Source organism: Saimiri boliviensis, chromosome 1 (genome assembly GCF_048565385.1).
Source record: "Saimiri boliviensis isolate mSaiBol1 chromosome 1, mSaiBol1.pri, whole genome shotgun sequence".
Lineage (NCBI taxonomy): Eukaryota > Metazoa > Chordata > Mammalia > Primates > Cebidae > Saimiri > Saimiri boliviensis.
Window position 1 is genome coordinate 47,676,961 of NC_133449.1, and position 18,224 is coordinate 47,695,184.

At 40.0% G+C, this 18,224-nt stretch overlaps 1 protein-coding gene and 1 pseudogene across 3 annotated transcripts in view; one reads left to right on the forward strand and one right to left on the reverse strand.

Moving 5' to 3' along the window:
• Positions 1–18,224, forward strand: part of ACOXL (acyl-CoA oxidase like) — a 384,752-nt gene that overhangs the window by 22,299 nt on the left and 344,229 nt on the right. The window lies entirely within an intron of this gene.
• Positions 12,097–13,365, reverse strand: LOC120368328 (high mobility group protein B1 pseudogene; annotated as a pseudogene).

The window sequence follows — 18,224 nt, forward strand, 5'->3', positions numbered from 1 at the left end:
AGAGAGAAAGTAGTGATTTGAGGGGGATCTTGTATGCTGGTTCTGTAATGTGATTTTCCTTGGCTTGGGTGTGGATTACACAGTTGAGGTTACTTTGTGGTAATTCACTGGGCTGTACATTTATGACTCATGCCTTTGTTCCTGTTGCATTGTATTTTGCTAAAGTGCTTTAAAAATAAGATACTCTGAATGCTGGGAAGATGGCCGCCTAAGAACAGCTCAGGACTTCAGCTCCCAGTGAAAGTGCAGAGGGTGAGTGGACGCCGCATTTCCAGACGAACTCTTATTGCCCACAGACCAGGAGATACCCAGGCAGAGGGGTCGCCAGTGTCGCAGTCCCAGCCGGTGTGGCTGTTTTGGCCCCTGCGGGGCTGATTCCGCCCGCGCGGCTGCTGTGACCACACCCTGTTGCTGCCTTTCTCCTTACAAAAGCCACTGGTCTGGGAGCCCTCTTAGCGGGCGAGCAGAGCCCTGAGATGGCAGAGTTGCCCACTCATCTGAAATAGCGAGTCAGGCCAGGAGATTCCTAGGCAAAAAATCCGCCAGGAGCCGGCGCCGCAGTTTGAGCCGACTCCGTGAGTCGCAGCACGGGAGATCCCGGCGCCTTTTCAACAAGCGACTGGAACGCCGGGTCGTTCAACTTAAAAGAAAAGACTCTGAGTCAGGGAGCCAGGTGATCAGGCTCGGTTGGTCCCACCCCTCCACCCCCAACAACAACGAAAACAAAAACAGTAATTGGAAACCCTCTGGGTTGAGCCCTTCAAACCAAGCACAGCTGAACCGGGACGGTCCGGCTCCGTGGGGGAGGGGCTTCCGCCATTACTGAGACTCTCCACTGCTACGGAGGCAGGCTGCCGTTGCCGAGGCAACCCGCCGTTGCCTGGGACAGAGACAGACAACAGGTGGATAAACCCACAAAAATGGGAAGAAACCAGCGCAAAAAGGATGAAAACTCCCGAAACCAGAACACCTCTCCTCCTAAAAGGGATCACAACTCCTCACCAGCAAGGGAACCAGACCGGATGGAGAAGGAGGGTGATGAAATGACAGAATCAGACTTCAGAAGGTGGGTAGTAAGAAACTACAATGAGCTAAAAGAACATGTTCTAACCCAACGCAAAGAAAATAGGAACCTTGAAAAAAGATTGGACGAACTGCTGACGAGAATGGACAGCATAGAGAGGAGTATAAGTGAATTGATGGAGCTGAAAAACGCAACACGAGAACTTCGTGAAGCATGCACAAGCTTCAACAGCCGAATTGACCAAGCAGAAGAAAGGATATCAGAGGTCGAAGATCAACTCAATGAAATAAAAAGAGAAGGCAAGAACAGAGAAAAAAGCACAAAAAGGAATGAACAAAATCTTCAAGAAATGTGGGACTATGTGAAAAGACCTAATCTAGGTCTGATAGGTGTACCTGAATGTGATGAAGAGAATGAATCCAAGCTGGAAAATACTCTTCAGGATATTATCCAGGAAAACTTCCCCAACCTAGCAAGGCAGACCAATATTCAAATCCAGGAAATACAGAGAACACCACAAAGATATTCCTCAGGAAGAGCAACCCCAAGGCACATAATCGTCAGATTCACCAGGGTTGAAATGAAAGAGAAAATGCTAAGGGCAGCCAGAGAGAAAGGTCGGGTTACCCACAAAGGGAAGCCCGTTAGACTCACAGCAGATCTCTCAGCAGAAACCCTACAAGCCAGAAGAGATTGGGGGCCAATATTCAACATCCTTAAAGAAAAGAACTTTCAACCCAGAATCTCCTATCCAGCCAAACTAAGCTTCATAAGTGAAGGAAAAATAAAATCCTTTGTGAACAAGCAAGCACTCAGAGATTTCATCACCACCAAACCTGCTCTACAAGAACTCCTGAAAGAGGCTCTACACATATAAAGGAACAACCAGTACCAGCCACTCCAAAAACACACCAAATGGTAAAAGAGCACCAACACAATCAAGAATCTGCATCAACTAACCAACAAAACAGCCAGGTAGCATCAAAATGACAGTATCAAATTCACACATAACAATACTATCCCTAAATGTCAATGGACTAAATGCCCCAATCAAAAGACACAGACTGGCAAATTGGATAAAAAGCCAAAACCCATCAGTGTGCTGTATCCAGGAAACCCATCTTACATGCAAGGATACACAAAGGCTCAAAATAAAGGGATGGAGGAAGATCTACCAAGCAAATGGAGAGCAAAAAAAGGCAGGAGTTGCAACTCTCATCTCTGATAAAATAGACTTTAAAGCAACAAAGATCAAAAGAGACAAAGAAGGACATTACATAATGGTAAAAGGATCACTGCAACAAGAAGAGCTAACGATCCTAAATATATACGCACCCAATACAGGAGCACCCAGATACATAAGGCAAGTTCTTAATGACTTACAAAGAGACTTAGACTCCCACACAATAATAGTGGGAGACTTTAACACCCCATTGTCAATATTAGACAGATCATCCAGACAGAAAATCAACAAGGATATCCAGGACCTGAATACAGACCTGGAACAAGCAAACCTAATAGACATTTACAGAACTCTCCACCCCAAATCCACAGAATATACATTCTTCTCAGCACCACATCACACCTACTCTAGAATTGACCACATAATTGGCAATAAATCACTCCTCAGCAAATGCAAAAGAACGGAAATCATAACAAACAGTCTCTCAGACCACAGTGCAATCGAGTTAGAACTCAGAATGCAGAAACTAACTCAGAACCGCACAGCTTCATGGAAACTGAACAACTTGCTCTTGAATGTTGACTGGATAAACAATGAAATGAAGGCAGAAATAAAGATGTTCTTCAAAACCAATGAGAACGAAGACACAACATACCAGAATCTCTGGGACACATTTAAAGCAGTCTCTAGAGGAAAATATATAACAATGAGTGCCCACATGAGAAGAAAGGAGAGATCTAAAATTGACACCCTATCATCAAAATTGAAAGAGCTAGAGGAGCAAGATCAAAAAAACTCAAAACCTAGCAGAAGACAGGAAATAACTAAGATCAGAGCAGAACTGAAGGAAATAGGGACACAAAAAACTCTTCAAAAAATCAATAAATCCAGGAGCTGGTTTTTTGAAAAGATCAACAAAATAGACAGACCACTAGCCAGATTAATAAAAAAGAAAAGAGAGAATAACCAAATTGATGCAATAAAAAACGATAAAGGGGATATCACCACAGATTCCACAGAAATCCAAACCATCATCAGAGATTATTACAAACAACTCTATGCACATAAACTAGTAAACCTGGAAGAAATGGATAAATTCCTGGACACCTGCATCCTCCCAAGCCTAAACCTGGAAGAAGCCGAAACCCTGAATAGACCAATAACATGGTCTGAAGTCGAGGCAGCAATAAAGAGCCTACCACCCAAAAAAAGCCCAGGTCCAGATGGGTTCACAGCTGAATTCTACCAGACATACAAAGAGGAGCTGATACCATTCCTTCTGAAACTATTCCAGACAACCAAAAAGAGGAAATTCTTCCCAAATCATTTTATGAGACAAACATCATCCTGATACCAAAACCCGGCAGAGACTCAACAAGAAAAGAAAATTTCAGGCCAATATCCATGATGAACATAGATGCAAAAATCTTCAATAAAATACTGGCAAACCGATTGCAACAGCATATCAAAAAGCTCATCCACCATGATCAAGTAGGATTCATCCTGGGGATGCAAGGCTGGTTCGACATACGCAAGTCCATAAACGTAATTCACCACATAAACAGAACCAAAGACAAAAACCACATGATTATCTCAATTGATGCAGAGAAGGCTTTTGACAAAATTCAACAACCCTTTATGCTAAAAACCCTCAATAAACTAGGTATTGATGGAACGTATCTCAAAACAATAAAAGCTATTTACGACAAACCAACAGCCAATATCATACTGAATGGGCAAAAACTGGAAGCATTCCCTTTGAAATCTGGCACTAGACAAGGGTGCCCTCTCTCACCACTCCTATTCAATATAGTACTGGAAGTTCTAGCCAGAGCAATCAGGCAAGAAAAAGGAATAAAGGGTATCCAAATTGGAAAGGAGGAAATCAAATTGTCTCTATTTGCAGATGACATGATTGTATATCTGGAAGACCCCATCATCTCAGCCCAAAATCTCCTGAAACTGATAAACAACTTCAGCAAAGTCTCAGGATACAAAATCAACGTGCAAAAATCACAAGCATTCCTATACACCAGTAATAGACTTCAAGAGAGCCAAATCAAGAACGAACTGCCATTCACAATTGCTACAAAGAGAATAAAGTACCTAGGAATACAACTAACAAGGAATGTAAAGGACCTCTTCAAGGAGAACTACAAGCCATTGCTCAACGAAATAAGAGAGGATACAAACAGATGGAGAAACATTCTATGTTCATGGTTAGGAAGAATCAACATCGTGAAAATGGCCATACTGCCCAAAGTAATTTACAGATTCAACGCTATTCCCATCAAGCTACCAATGACCTTTTTCACAGAACTGGAAAAAAACACCTTAAACTTCATATGGAACCAAAAGAGAGCCCGCATAGCCAAGTCAATTCTAAGCAAAAAGAACAAAGCAGGAGGCATCACACTACCGGACTTCAAACTATACTACAAGGCTACAGTAATCAAAACAGCATGGTACTGGTACCAAAACAGAGATATAGACCAGTGGAACAGAACAGAGGCCTCAGAGGAAATACAACATACCCACAACCATCTGATCTTCGACAAACCTGACAAAAACAAGCAATGGGGAAAGGACTCCCTGTTTAATAAATGGTGTTGGGAAAACTGGCTAGCCATGTGCAGAAAGCAGAAACAGGACCCCTTCCTGACACCTTACACCAAAATTAACTCCAGATGGATTAAAGACTTAAACATCAGACCTAATACCATAAAAACCTTAGAAGAAAATCTAGGCAAAACCATTCAGGACATAGGTGTAGGCACGGACTTCATGACCAAAACGCCAAAAGCAATGGCAACAAAAGCCAAATGAGACAAATGGGACCTAATCAAACTCCACAGCTTCTGCACGGCAAACGAAACAGTCAGTAGAGTGAATCAGCAACCAACAGAATGGGAAAAAATTTTTGCAGCCTACCCATCTGACAAGGGGCTGATATCCAGAATTTACAAAGAACTAAAGCAGATCTACAAGAAAAAAACAAACAAGCCTATTCAAAAATGGGCAAAGGATATGAACAGATACTTTACAAAAGAAGACATACAGGAGGCCAACAAACATATGAAAAAATGCTCATCATCACTGGTCATCAGAGAAATGCAAATCAAAACCACATTGAGATACCATCTCACACCAATTAGAATGGCGATCATTAAAAAATCGGGAAACAACAGATGCTGGAGAGGATGTGGAGAAATAGGAACACTTTTACACTGTTGGTGGGAATGTAAATTAATTCAACCATTGTGGAAGACAGTGTGGCGATTCCTCAAGGACCTAAAAATAGAAATCCCATTTGACCCAGTGATCCCATTACTGGGTATATATCCAAAGGATTATAAATCATTCTACTACAAGGACACTTGCACACGAATGTTCATTGCAGCACTGTTTACAATAGCAAAGACCTGGAACCAACCCAAATGCCCAACGATGATAGACTGGATAGGGAAAATGTGGTACATGTACACCATGGAATATTACGCAGCCATCAAAAACGATGAGTTCACGTCCTTTGTAGGGACATGGATGAACCTGGAAACCATCATTCTCAGCAAACTGACACAAGAACAGAAAATCAAACACCGTATATTCTCACTCATAGGTGGGTGTTGAACAATGAGAACACATGGACACAGGGAGGGGAGCACTACACACTGGGGTCCGTTGGGGGGAATGGGGGAGGGGCGGGGGGGTGGGGAGGTGGGAAGAGATAGCATGGGGAGAAATGACAGATACAGGTGAGGGGAGGGAAGGCAGCAAACCGCACTGCCAAGTGTGTACCTATGCAACAATCTTGCATGTTCATCACATGTACCCCAAAACCTAAAATGCAATAAAAAAAAAAATAAAATAAAAAAAGTAAAAATAAGATACTCCTTCGTGTCTATCAGTTTCGTGTGTGTGCGTGACACTACTGAGTATATTAACTATTACTGATATGTAACAAATGACTCCAAAATTTAGTAGCTCAAACCCCAATATATATTGTCTCACACAGTGTCTGTGGGTCAGGAATTTCAGAGCGTCTTAATTGGGTGGCGCTGGGTCAGGATCTCCCATAAGGTTGTGTTTAGGTTGTTGGCCCTGGCTTGACTGGGGCTGGAAGAACCACTTCTACAATGACTCATTGATATAGTTTGGATGTTTGTTCCTTCCAAATCTCATGTTGAAATGTTATTCCCAATGTTGGAGGTAGGACCTAGTGGGAGGTGTTTGGGTCAGGGGGTAGATTCCTCATGAATGGCTTAGTGCTGACCTCTGGGTGATGAGTGAGTTCTCACTCCATTAGTTCACTTGAGAGCTGGTAGTTTAAAAGATTCTGGCACCTCCTCTTCTCTTTTGCACCCCCTCTCTTGCCATGTGACACACCTGCTTCCCCTTTGCCTTCCACCATGAGTAGAGGCTCCCTGAGACCTCATCAGAAGCTGAGTAAATGCTGGTGCCATGCTTGTACAGCCTGCAGAACTGTGAGCCAAATAAACCTTTTATTCATAAATTACCCAGTCTCAGGTGTTCCTTCATAGCAATGTAAAATGAACTAATCACTCATTGACAGGGTTATTGGAAGGAGATCTCATTTCCTCTCCAGGTGGGCTATTTGTAAGGCTGCTTAAGTGGCCTCGCATCTTGGCAACTGGCTTTCTCCAGAGCAAGTGACCCACAAGAGCTCAGTACAATGTTTTCTAGGTAAATATATGTCATTTATTGTGTATCAGCAGTATGTTCCTTTTTATTGCTCAGTACATTCCATCCTGTGAATAGATCATAGTTTACCTATTCTATTGATGGACACCAGAGCTATTTCCAGTTTGGAGCCATTATGAATAAAGCTGATATGAATATTCTTCTATGACAATTTTTGTGGGCATGTAATTTTATTTCTCTTGGGTAAATGCCTTGGAATTTAATTGTTGGGTCATGGGATAGGTATATGTTTACTTTTATGAAATCTGTGAGATCTTTTTCCAAAGTGGTTTTACCAATTTACATTTTCATGACAAAGTATGACAATTATAATTGCTCCATGTCTTTGTCAAAATCTGGTGTTATCATTATTTTTAAAAATTTAGCTGTTTGAATAGGTATGTACTATTATTTAATTGTGGCTTTAATTTACATTTCTGTGATGCCTGATGATGTTGAGCACTTTCTTGTGTGCTTGCTGGTCATTTGTGTATCCTCTTATGTGTGTATGTGTATAGTTCTATGATTTTTTTTTTTTTTTTTTTGATATAGGGTCCTACTCTGTCAACCAGGCTGGGGTGCAGTGGCATGATTATGGCTCACTGCAGCCTCATCCTGGGGGCAGGTGACCCTCCAATCTCATCCTCCCAAGTAGCTAGGACTACAGACATGCACCACCATACCTGGGTAATTTTAAAATTTTTTTGTAGAGAAGGGGCCTCTTGTTGTCAGGCTGGTCTGGAACTCCTGGGCTCAAGCAATTCTCTTGCCCTGGCCTCTCAGTGCTGGGATTACAGGTGTGAGCCACCAGGCCCAGCCTAGTTCTATGAGAGTTTATTCCCTATGTAGTACTGTGTGACCAACACCATAATCAGGGCACACAACATAACAAAGAAACTCCCCTGTGTTTTCCCTTCAGAGTCAGACTTCCCACAGCCCTAACCCCTGGCAGCCACTGACATATTCTCCATTACCGTAATTTTTGTCATTTTGAGAATTTATAAAATTGACATTACATAATATGTAACTGTTTTGAGATTGGCTTTTTTTCACTCAACACAATGCCCTATCCAGGTTATTGTGATCTATCTAAGTTGTGTGTGTCAGTGGTTCATTCCTTTTACTTGTTGAGTAGTATTCCACTGTATGGACGTACCACAGTTTGTTTATCCATTTGCTAGTGACATTTGGATTATTTCCAGTTTTCGATGATTGCAAATAAAGCTGCTATAAACATTCATGTACAGGTTTTAAAAATAATTTTTGTAAACAAAGAATTTCTTCTAGGGTGTATACCTGGGAGCGCGATTGCATGTGAAAAGTCTATGTTTAACTTTATAGCAAACTATCGAACTTTTCTAGAGTGGTTGTTCCATTTTACATTCCTGCCTCCAGTAAATGAGAGGTCTAGTTGTTCAGCATGCTTGTTAACACTCGGTATGGTCAGCATTTGTTCTGTCACCTTGCTGGGCTTCCTGGAGAGGTCTCTCTCTCTCTCCCCACTAGTATCTTTTCCCTCGGTTCTTGCTGGTGGCCTGCTTTAGCTCAGAGGTTTGCAGGCTTGTTTTTTGTCATGGGACCATTTTACAACCTGAATCCTACACAGAACACCAATAGGAAAGTCAGATGACAGTGGAGTTGCTGAGCAGAGCTGGGCGCTCTCTGGACCTCATCACTGCCCCAGCAGCTGTCCCCAGATGTCCCTCACATGTGAGGCCTGACTCCCACCCCCAGCACTGGTGCCATGAACCTGGGGCCTCTGCCTGCAGCCTAAGGTCTAGGAACACTAATATTTGCCTGATCTCCATTTCTTAGATGCCTAAGAAGACAGAAAAGAGACATTATAGCTGAGCACATGTCAAAAAATCAGTTTATGATTTTATATGCCATTGTTAAACAGATGGTATTTGAGGAAAACTACCAAGATTGCTAAATGTGGCTAGGTTTATGTTTGAAAACAGAAAATACACAACTATGCCTGTTGCTTAGGGGATTGGAGTATAAGGACATGTTTCTAAAATCCTGATTTTTCCATGGCAGATTGTCACCTGTTTGCTCAAACAGTGTTAGCAATTTAGATATTATTATGATAAACTGATATTCAAGCTTTCAGCTAGGGAGTTGCCAGAATACTTTTTTATCCAGCTTTAATTTCTTTGTGAATTTATTATAGGAACAGTTCAAATGAGGAGCATGCTCCATCTAGTGGTTGTTTTTAACTGTACAATTTAAAATAAAATTGAAACATTTATTTAGAACAGGTGTTATTTCAACTTGATTCAAAAGTCAGAAAACATTAAAAAAAAAAAAAAACCCATACTGTTTCCCATCTACTCAGTTTTCCCACCTCCACCTCATGTATCCAAAAGGTAAAAACTGTTAGTTTCTAACGTGTCTTCAAAGAAATTTTACAAAATACACACGTATATAAGCAATGTGTGTCTTGTTAATCAGTATTTCTGCCCACATAGCATTATTCTCATCCCGGGTAGGGCATTTTGGGAGTGGGAATGAGAATAGACCCGTAATTAAAATGTCTAACAGCCGGGCGCGGTGGCTCACGCCTGTAATCCCAGCACTTTGGGAGGCCGAGACGGGTGGATCACGAGGTCAAGAGATCGAGACCATCCTGGTCAATATGGTGAAACCCCGTCTCTATTAAAAATACAAAAATTAGCTGGGCATGGTGGCGTGTGCCTGTAATCCCAGCTACTCAGGAGGCTGAGGCAGGAGAATTGCCTGAACCCAGGAGGCGGAGGTTGCGGTGAGCCGAGATCGCGCCATTGCACTCCAGCCTGGGTCGCAAGAGCGAAACTCCGTCTCAAAAAAAAAAAAAAAAAAAAAAAGTCTAACATGTCTCTGTTGAGAAATTTATTTGATATAAGGAACTCGAGTGTTAATAGTTGAGAGCTGTTTAGTAATAGCCCAGTTTACTTAAGGCCCCCTTTTTTTTTCCCCCTGAGGTGGAGTCTCCGTCTGTTGCCCAGGCTGGAGTGCAGTGGCACGATCACCGCTCATTGCAACCTCCGCCTCCTGGGTTCAAGCAATTCTCCTGTCTCAGTCTCCTGAGTAGCTGAATTACAGGCTCCCACTACCATACCCGGCTGATTGTTTCTATTTTTAGTAGAGACAGGGTTTGTTCATGTTGTCCAGGCCAGTCTCCAACTCCTGACTTCAGTTGATCTACCCGCCTTGCCCTCCCAAAGTGCTAGGATTAAAGGTGTGAGCCACTGTGCCTACCCCAGGCCTGTTTATTTTATAGCTTTTGATCATTTCTTCAGCTCTTTTGGCCGATGCATGTATTATCTGTGCATTAGTGGCTTTCATCTACAGATGTATTATGTCTTACTTTTATGCATGGATTGCACAAAATCATTACTAGGATGTGACGCCTGTGAGATGTTTATTGTTATGAGCAGGAAGCCTTGCAATGTGAGCATAGGTGTGAATTTTGGATTTTAAAATAGATGAATAACAACTATTTTATAGTAAAGTTATTGAAATGGAAATTTAAAGAAATAGCTAATAATTTGTGTTTCAGAATCTTCCCAGTAATCTACTTCATGGAACCCCACAGGCTGTGCTATCTAATTTTTGTCTTTTTGAGGTTTCTCTTGATTCACATTTTTTCTTTTTGATTACAGAATTTATAATTTAACACATCTAAGAGTGTGTATGGAGTGTATATATGTATATATACATATAATGCTCCATAGCTTGTATTGTTCCATAATAATGCATACTCCTAACATGTGTGAAGACATTCAAAGGACCATGTTTCTAGAAGAATTGCCGAGTCAAAAAGTAGGTTCAGAGCCAGGATGGCAGTGTGCACTTGAAGTTCTAGCTACTCAGAGGGCTGAGGCAGGAGTATTCCTTAAGCCTATAAGTTGGAGTCCAGCCTGAGCAACATAGTGAGACATCATCTCAAAAACAAACAACAAAACCCCCAGATGTAGATTCATTTCTAATTTTTATTGATATAATCTAATTGCCACATGTAGAGATTGTACCAATTTATACCCTGCCTTCCTTCTTCCCTCCCTCTCTCCTCTGGGCTAGCATATAAGGGCATCTGTTCCCCACAACCTTACCAACCTTGAGAGTGTGTTATGAGACTGTCTGGACTTTGTTCATTTGACAGGCAAAAACTGGTATGAGTATAATTTTAATTTGTGCTGCTTTTATTACACCTGGGAGCAGGGATTTTAAAAAGATGCTTAAATGCCATTTGTATTTCTTATTTTGTGGTGTGGACCATCTGTTCAAATAGAGCGTCCACTTGGTCTGTTTGTAATGAACTGTAGGAGCTCTTTAATTAGGAGGATTGGCCCCTTTGCAATGACACCAGTAACAAATATTTTGTCTCAGTTTACATTTGTTCTTTAACTATCTTTATGGTGTTTTTCGTCATGCAGAAATTTTTGTTATTAGTCACATTTATCAGTCTTTTCTTTATGGCTTCTAAATATTGTGTTACATTTAGAAAGATTTTTTGAATTAAAATTGTGAAATAATTATTCATGTTTTAATACTTGGTGGTTTTATTTTTCTTCATGTAAATTTTTGATCTATTTGGAATTTATTCTGGTACATTGTGTGAAATGGGGATCTGACTTAATTTTCTTTTCCAGTTGGCTACCCAGCTAAAAGTTTCAATAATGTTTGTTTTTCCTGTGATTTAATATACTAAGTTCGTCTTACATATATGAAATTTCCATATATAATTACTTCTGTTTCTCAATATTCTATTTTATTCTATCGGTCTATCTGCCTGTTTTGCATGATTTGAGTTACTAAGGCCTTATCACACATCTTTTTAAAAAAAAATTTTAAATAGAAATTTGCCCTTTTTATTTTTGTCTTCAAATTTTTTTTTTCCTTTTTTTTTTTTTTCTGAGATGGAGTTTCACTCTTGTTACCCAGGCTGGAGTGCAATGGCGCGATCTCGACTCACCGCAACCTCCGCCTCCTGGGTTCAGGCAATTCTCCTGCCTCAGCGTCCTGAGTAGCTGGGATTACAGGCACACACCACCATGCCCCGCTAATTTTTGTATTTTTAGTAGAGACAGGGTTTCACCATGTTGACCAGGATGGTTTTGATCTCTTGACCTCGTGATCCACCCGTCTCGGCCTCCCAAAGTGCTGGGATTACAGGCTTGAGCCACTGCGCCCGGCCTTCTTCAAATTTTTTTTTTTTTTTAATAAAAAAATTGTATTTACTTAGAAGCATTCAGAATGTCAACAAAACAGCTGCAACTTTTTTTTTTTTTTTTTTTTTTGCAATTACAGAGTGGTATTCAGTTAACAGAACAACAATTATTTCGTATAAGCTGCATCAGAGACCACTGAAGATGAAAAAACTACCATCCCCATATATAACTAATTTGTGCTGTGCACCAACAAGAACCTGCTTTAAATTTCCATGCCAATTTACAACCCCCATACTGTACCAGGCAAGGTTAGTGGCTATTGAAAATACCAACAGGACAGGGCTATCTAAAGACACATTCGGTAGTGTGTTAACTATACAAAAAAAGACACTGTACCGTTTAAAAACAAATCTTACACAGCCTTACATTTCCATTTTTTTCTTTAAAAGGAGTGAGTTGTGTACAGGGGGGTTAAATGCTTTATAGACAAGAAACAAAACTGCGCTAGAACCAACTTATTCATCATCATCATCTTCTTCTTCATCTTCATCTTCTTCATCTTCCTCTTCCTCCTCGTCCTCTTCATCTTCCTCATCTTCCTCCTCCTCCTTCTTTTTCTTGCTTTTTTCAGCCTTGACAACTCCCTTTTTGGCTGCATCAGGCTTTCCTTTAGCTCGATATGCAGCAATATCCTTTTCGTATTTTTCCTTCAGCTTCGCAGCCTTCTTTTCATAAGGCTGCTTGTCATCTGCAGCAGTGTTATTCCACATCTCTCCCAGTTTCTTCGCAACATCACCAATGGACAGGCCAGGATGTTCTCCTTTGATTTTTGGGCGATACTCAGAGCAGAAGAGGAAAAAGGCCGAAGGAGGCCTCTTGGGTGCATTGGGATCCTTGAACTTCTTTTTTGTCTCCCCTTTAGGAGGAGTATAGGTTTTCATTTCTCTCTCATAACGGGCCTTATCTACCTTTGCCATATCTTCAAATTTTCCTTTCTCTTTAGCAGACATGGTCTTCCACCTCTCTGAGCACTTCTTAGAAAACTCTGAGAAGTTGACTGAAGCATCTGGGTGCTGCTTCTTATGCTCCTCCCGACAAGTTTGCACAAAAAATGCATATGATGACATTTTGCCTCTCGGCTTCTTAGGATCTCCTTTGCCCATGTTTAGTTATTTTTCCTCAGTGAGGCACAGAGTCGCCCAGTGCCCGTCCGGCTCTCATTTGCCACGGCGCTGTCTCTATGGAGCTCAATGTACTGCAATGGCTGTGAGAGCGGGAGCCAGACGCAGCCTCCTCACTCTCTCCGCTCTGTCCAGATTTTTTTAAGTTCAGGGGTACATGTGCAGGATGTGCATGTTTGTTACATAGACAGATGTGGGCCATGGTGGTTTGCTATACAGATCATCTCATCATCTAGGTATTGAGCCCAGTATCCATTAGCTATTCTTCCTGATGCTCTCCCTCCCTCCAGCCCCCTACTGACAGGCTCCAATGTGTGTTGTTCCTCACCATATGTCCATATGTTCTCATCATTCAGCTCCCATGCATAAGTGAGGACATGCAGTGTTTTTGTTTTCTATTCCTGCATTAGTTTGCTAAGGATAATGGCTTCCAACTCCATCCATGTTCCTGCAAAGAACATGATCTCATTCCTTTTTATGGCTGCATGGTATTCCATGGTGTATATGTACTACATTTTCTTTATCCAGTCTATCATTGATAGGCATTTAGGTTGACTTCATGTCTTTGCTAATGCAAATAGTGCTGCAGTGAACATAGGCATGCATGTATCTTTATAATAGAATGATTTATATTCCTTTGGGTATATACCCAGTAATGGAACTGCAGGGTCAATTGGTATTTCTGCATTTAGGTCCTTGAGGAATTGCCACACTGTCTTCCACAATGGTGGAACCAATTTACACTTTTACCAACAGTGTAAAAGTGTTCCTTGTTCTCTGCAACCTCACCAACATCTGTTGTTTTCTGATTTTTAAATAATTACCATTCTGACTGATGTGAGATAGTATCTCGCTGTGGTTTGATTTGCATTTCTCTAATGCAGTGATTTTAAGACTTTTTTCATGTTTGTTGGCCACATGTATGTCTTATTTTGAGAAGTGTCTGTTCATGTCCTTTGCCAACCTTTTAATGGGGTTGTTTTTGTTTTTTGTAAATTTGTTTATGTTCCTTGTAGACTCTGGATAGTAGACCCTTGTCAGATAGATAGATTGCCCATTCTGTAGGTTGTTCACTCTGATGATAGTTTCTTTTTCTATCCAGAAGCTCTTCGGTTTAATTAGATTCCATTTGTCAAATTTTGCTTTTGTTGCAGTCACCTTGGGCACTTTTATTATAAAATATTTGCTCATACCTATGTCCTGAATGGTATTGCCTAGATTTTCTTCCAGGGTTTTTATAATTTTGGGTTTTATATTTAAATCTGTAATCCATCTTGAGTTAATTTTTATATGTGGTGTAAGGAAGGGGTCTAGTTTCAATTTTCTGCCTATAGCTAGCCAGCTCTCCCAGCACCATGTATTAAATCAGGAGTCCTTTCCCCATTGCTTGTTTTTGTGAGGTTTGTTAAAGATCAGATACTTGTAGGTGTACAGTCTTATTTCTGACGTCTTTATTCAGTTCCATTGGTCTATGTGTCTGTTCTTGTACCAGTACCATGCTATTTTAGTTACTATAGTAACTTTAGTTACTATAGTTTGAAGTTAGGTAGTGTGATGCTTCCAGCGTTGTTCCTTTTTGTCTTGGCTATCTGGGCTCTTTTTTGGTTCCATAGGAATTTCAAAATAGTTTTTTTTTTCTAATTGTGTGAAGAATGGTAATGAGAGTTTAATGTGAAAAGCATTGAATCTATACATTATTTGGTGCAGTATGGCCATTCTCTAATGGTTTGTTTGCATTTTTGTCAGTAGTGATATCCCCTTTATCATTTCTGATTGAGTTTATTTGATTCTTCTAACTTCTTTATTAGTCTAGCTAGTGGTCTATTTTATAAATTTGTTCAAAAAACTAGCTCCTGGATTCATTGATTTTTTTGAAGGGTTTTTCATGTCTCTATCTCCTTCAGTTCAGCTCTAATCTTAGTTTTTTTTCTTGTCTTCTGCTAGCTTTGGGAGTTTATTGCTCTTGATTCTCTTGTTCTTTTGGTTGAGATGTTAGGTGTTAACTTCAGATCTTTCTGCTTTTTGATGTGGGCATGTAGTGCTATAAATTTTCCTCTTAACAATGCTTTAGCTGTGTCACAGAGATTCTGGTACATCCTCCTTTTGTTCTCATTGATTTCAAAGAACTTCTTGACTTATGCCTTAATTTCGTTATTTACCCAAGAGTCATTCAGGAGGGCGTTGTTCAGTTTCCTGTAGTTGTGTGGTTTTAAGTGTATTTCTTAATCTTGAATTCTAATTTGATTGCTCTGTAGTCCGAGACACTGTTTGTTATGAGTTTAGTTCCTTTTCATTTGCTGAGGAATGTTTTCTTCCAAATATGTGATCAATTTTAGAATAAGTACCATGCAGTGTTGAGAAGAATGTATATTTTGTTGTTTTTGGGTGGAGAGTTCTGTAGATATCTATCAGGTATACTTGATCTAGAGCTGAGTTTAGGCCCTAAATATCTTTGCTAATTTTTTATCTTGATGATTTGTCGAATACTATCAGTGGAGGAGTAGTCTCCAAGTATTCTGCGTGGGAGTCTAAGTCTCTTTGTAGGTCTCTAAGAACTTGCTTTATGAATCTGGGTGCTCCTGTATTGGATGCATATATATTTTAGGATACTTAGCTCTTCTTGTTGAATTGAACCCTTTACCATTATATAATGCCCTTCTTTGTCTTTTTTTAATCTTTGTTGGTTGAAAGTCTGTTGTTGTTGTTGTTTTTCCCAGAAACTAGAATTGTAACCCCTGATTTTTTTCTGTTTTCCATTTGCTTGGTAAATTTTTCTTTATCCCTTTATTTTGAGCTTGTGTGTCTTTGTACGTGACATAGGTCTCTTGAAGACAACATACTGATGGGTCTTGGCTTTTTATCCAGCTTGCCAATCTTGCCACACATCTTATTGTCTGAAAAGATCATACTTCCCTGAGTTTAGAGTTTTCCTATTTTTCTTTCTTTTTATATATGAATTTTAAAATCACTTGTTGGCATTGTTATTTGGGTTACGTTTAATGTATGAATTAACAGAAGCATAATTGATTTTGTTATGATATTGTCTTCTTTTAAAAAACATGGCACACATTTCTGTTTGTCCAAGTCTTCTCTTGTGTTCTTTAGATGTACTTAGATGAAAGCTTTTTCTTCTAAGTTCTGTAAATTTAAAAAATGTATTCTAAACTATATTTTTATTTTGTTTTATTTCTTTTGCAAGTGGGATAGTTTCCTTCATGCATTTTCGAACTGGTTTTTAATGTATCTTTATAAAAGCTATTGATTTATTGTGTATCCTTTGTTGAATCTCTTATTTTTGTAGGAGTTGTTAGTTCATTGTCTTAGGAGCTTCCAGGTGTACAATCATATTATAGTTAGCTATAATGCAGTATATAGTAGCTCAAAATGACAGCTGTTTATTGCTGTTCATGCACCTGTGCATGACTGGGAGGACCTTCTGGTCTTAACTCATTCATGTATTTTAGTCAGCCGTGAATTGGATAGACAGTTTCTTTGACCTTGGTTGGACCCGCACGTATATGAGGGTTGCCTAGAGGTAGGTTGGTGTAGGATGGTTTTGGCCAAGACAAGTGAGCTGTTCTTACATATCGCTTACTTTATATTACCCCCAAGCAGGGTGGTATAGGCATATTTTTAGCTTAATTCAGGGATATTCCCATGAATATCACAGGATATGATGTATTTTTTTTTTTGCATTAGCATTCCCGTGGAGCAAGACAGATAGGAAAATGCATAAGCACTTACTTAAGTGTTTGCTTTTCTCAGGTCTACCAATTTAAACAGCCAAAGTATGTTGCATTGGCTAAGCCCAGATTTAAGAAGTAGGAAAGTAAACCCTGCCTCTTAAATGAGAACTGGAGTGTCAAAGGGCAAGAGTCAAGGAGAGATGAAGCACAGGTGTCATCAATAAATCAACCTGCTACGTGCATCTGCAAATAGTAATAGTGTTACTTGCTCCTTTCCAATTTTGATGTTTCTAATTTTTTCCCTTGTTTGATTGCATAGGCTAATACCACCAGAACAATATTCAACAACAACCTCTTGTGGTTGTTGCTTTCAAAGAGACAGCTTTTGGATTTATTAGTTATTACTTTTTCTGTTTTCTGATTACTTTTTTTAAAGAAAAATTTATTCTTTTTTTTTTTTAATTTAATGTGTTATTTTTTCCCTAGCTTCTTTAGTCAGCTGCTGTAGCAATTGCTGTTGACACCCAAGATCCCTTTACTAGGCTTGCATACCCATCTACTGGTTCTGAGAATGTTGATTAATATCAACCCCCAAATGAACATTTCTCCTTTGAATTGTCACTGATTATGGGAGTTACCTTCTCTGAAAATACCTGAGGTTACGCTTTCTCCTTGGGAGTACCTTGCAGTAAATGACTAACTAAGAGAGTGGGACAACTCTGTGATGCCATTTATTTTCCAGAGCTCCCCATGGAATCGGGCTGAGGCTAAACTTTATCTGAGCTTACATCTCTGCAAGCTCCCAGGTGGCCTATGTGCTCTAAAGGCCTGCTGTCCACATTGATGCCTGCCATCCTGCTATGCACCCATACCGCCAATTGCTGATGGTTTGCTTCCCCACCTGCATTTGTAAGGATGGTTTGTTGTTATCCCAGAAACTCTAGAACAACTCTGGCCTGGCCAAATCAGTTAACTTCTCTGCTGTTTGGTGGGCTGAACCATATCTTTTCTAGTGAGATCTGTATCTCTTCCAACTTTTCCCCTTTTTTAGGTGCTCTCTCTCAGTGTGAGGTTACCATGTGGAGTTTCCCTATATGTTAAAGTGATTATTTTATCATAGTAATACTTTGTATTAAACTTTATCTATTTAACCTATTGCATGATTTCTATCTTCTGATTGGTCCTAGACTGCTACATCTTACGACTTATCAGTTTTTGTTTTATATATTTTGAGGCTTTGTTGTGTGGTATGTACACATTGAGGATTGTTATGTCTTCTTTGTGGATTGGTCCTTT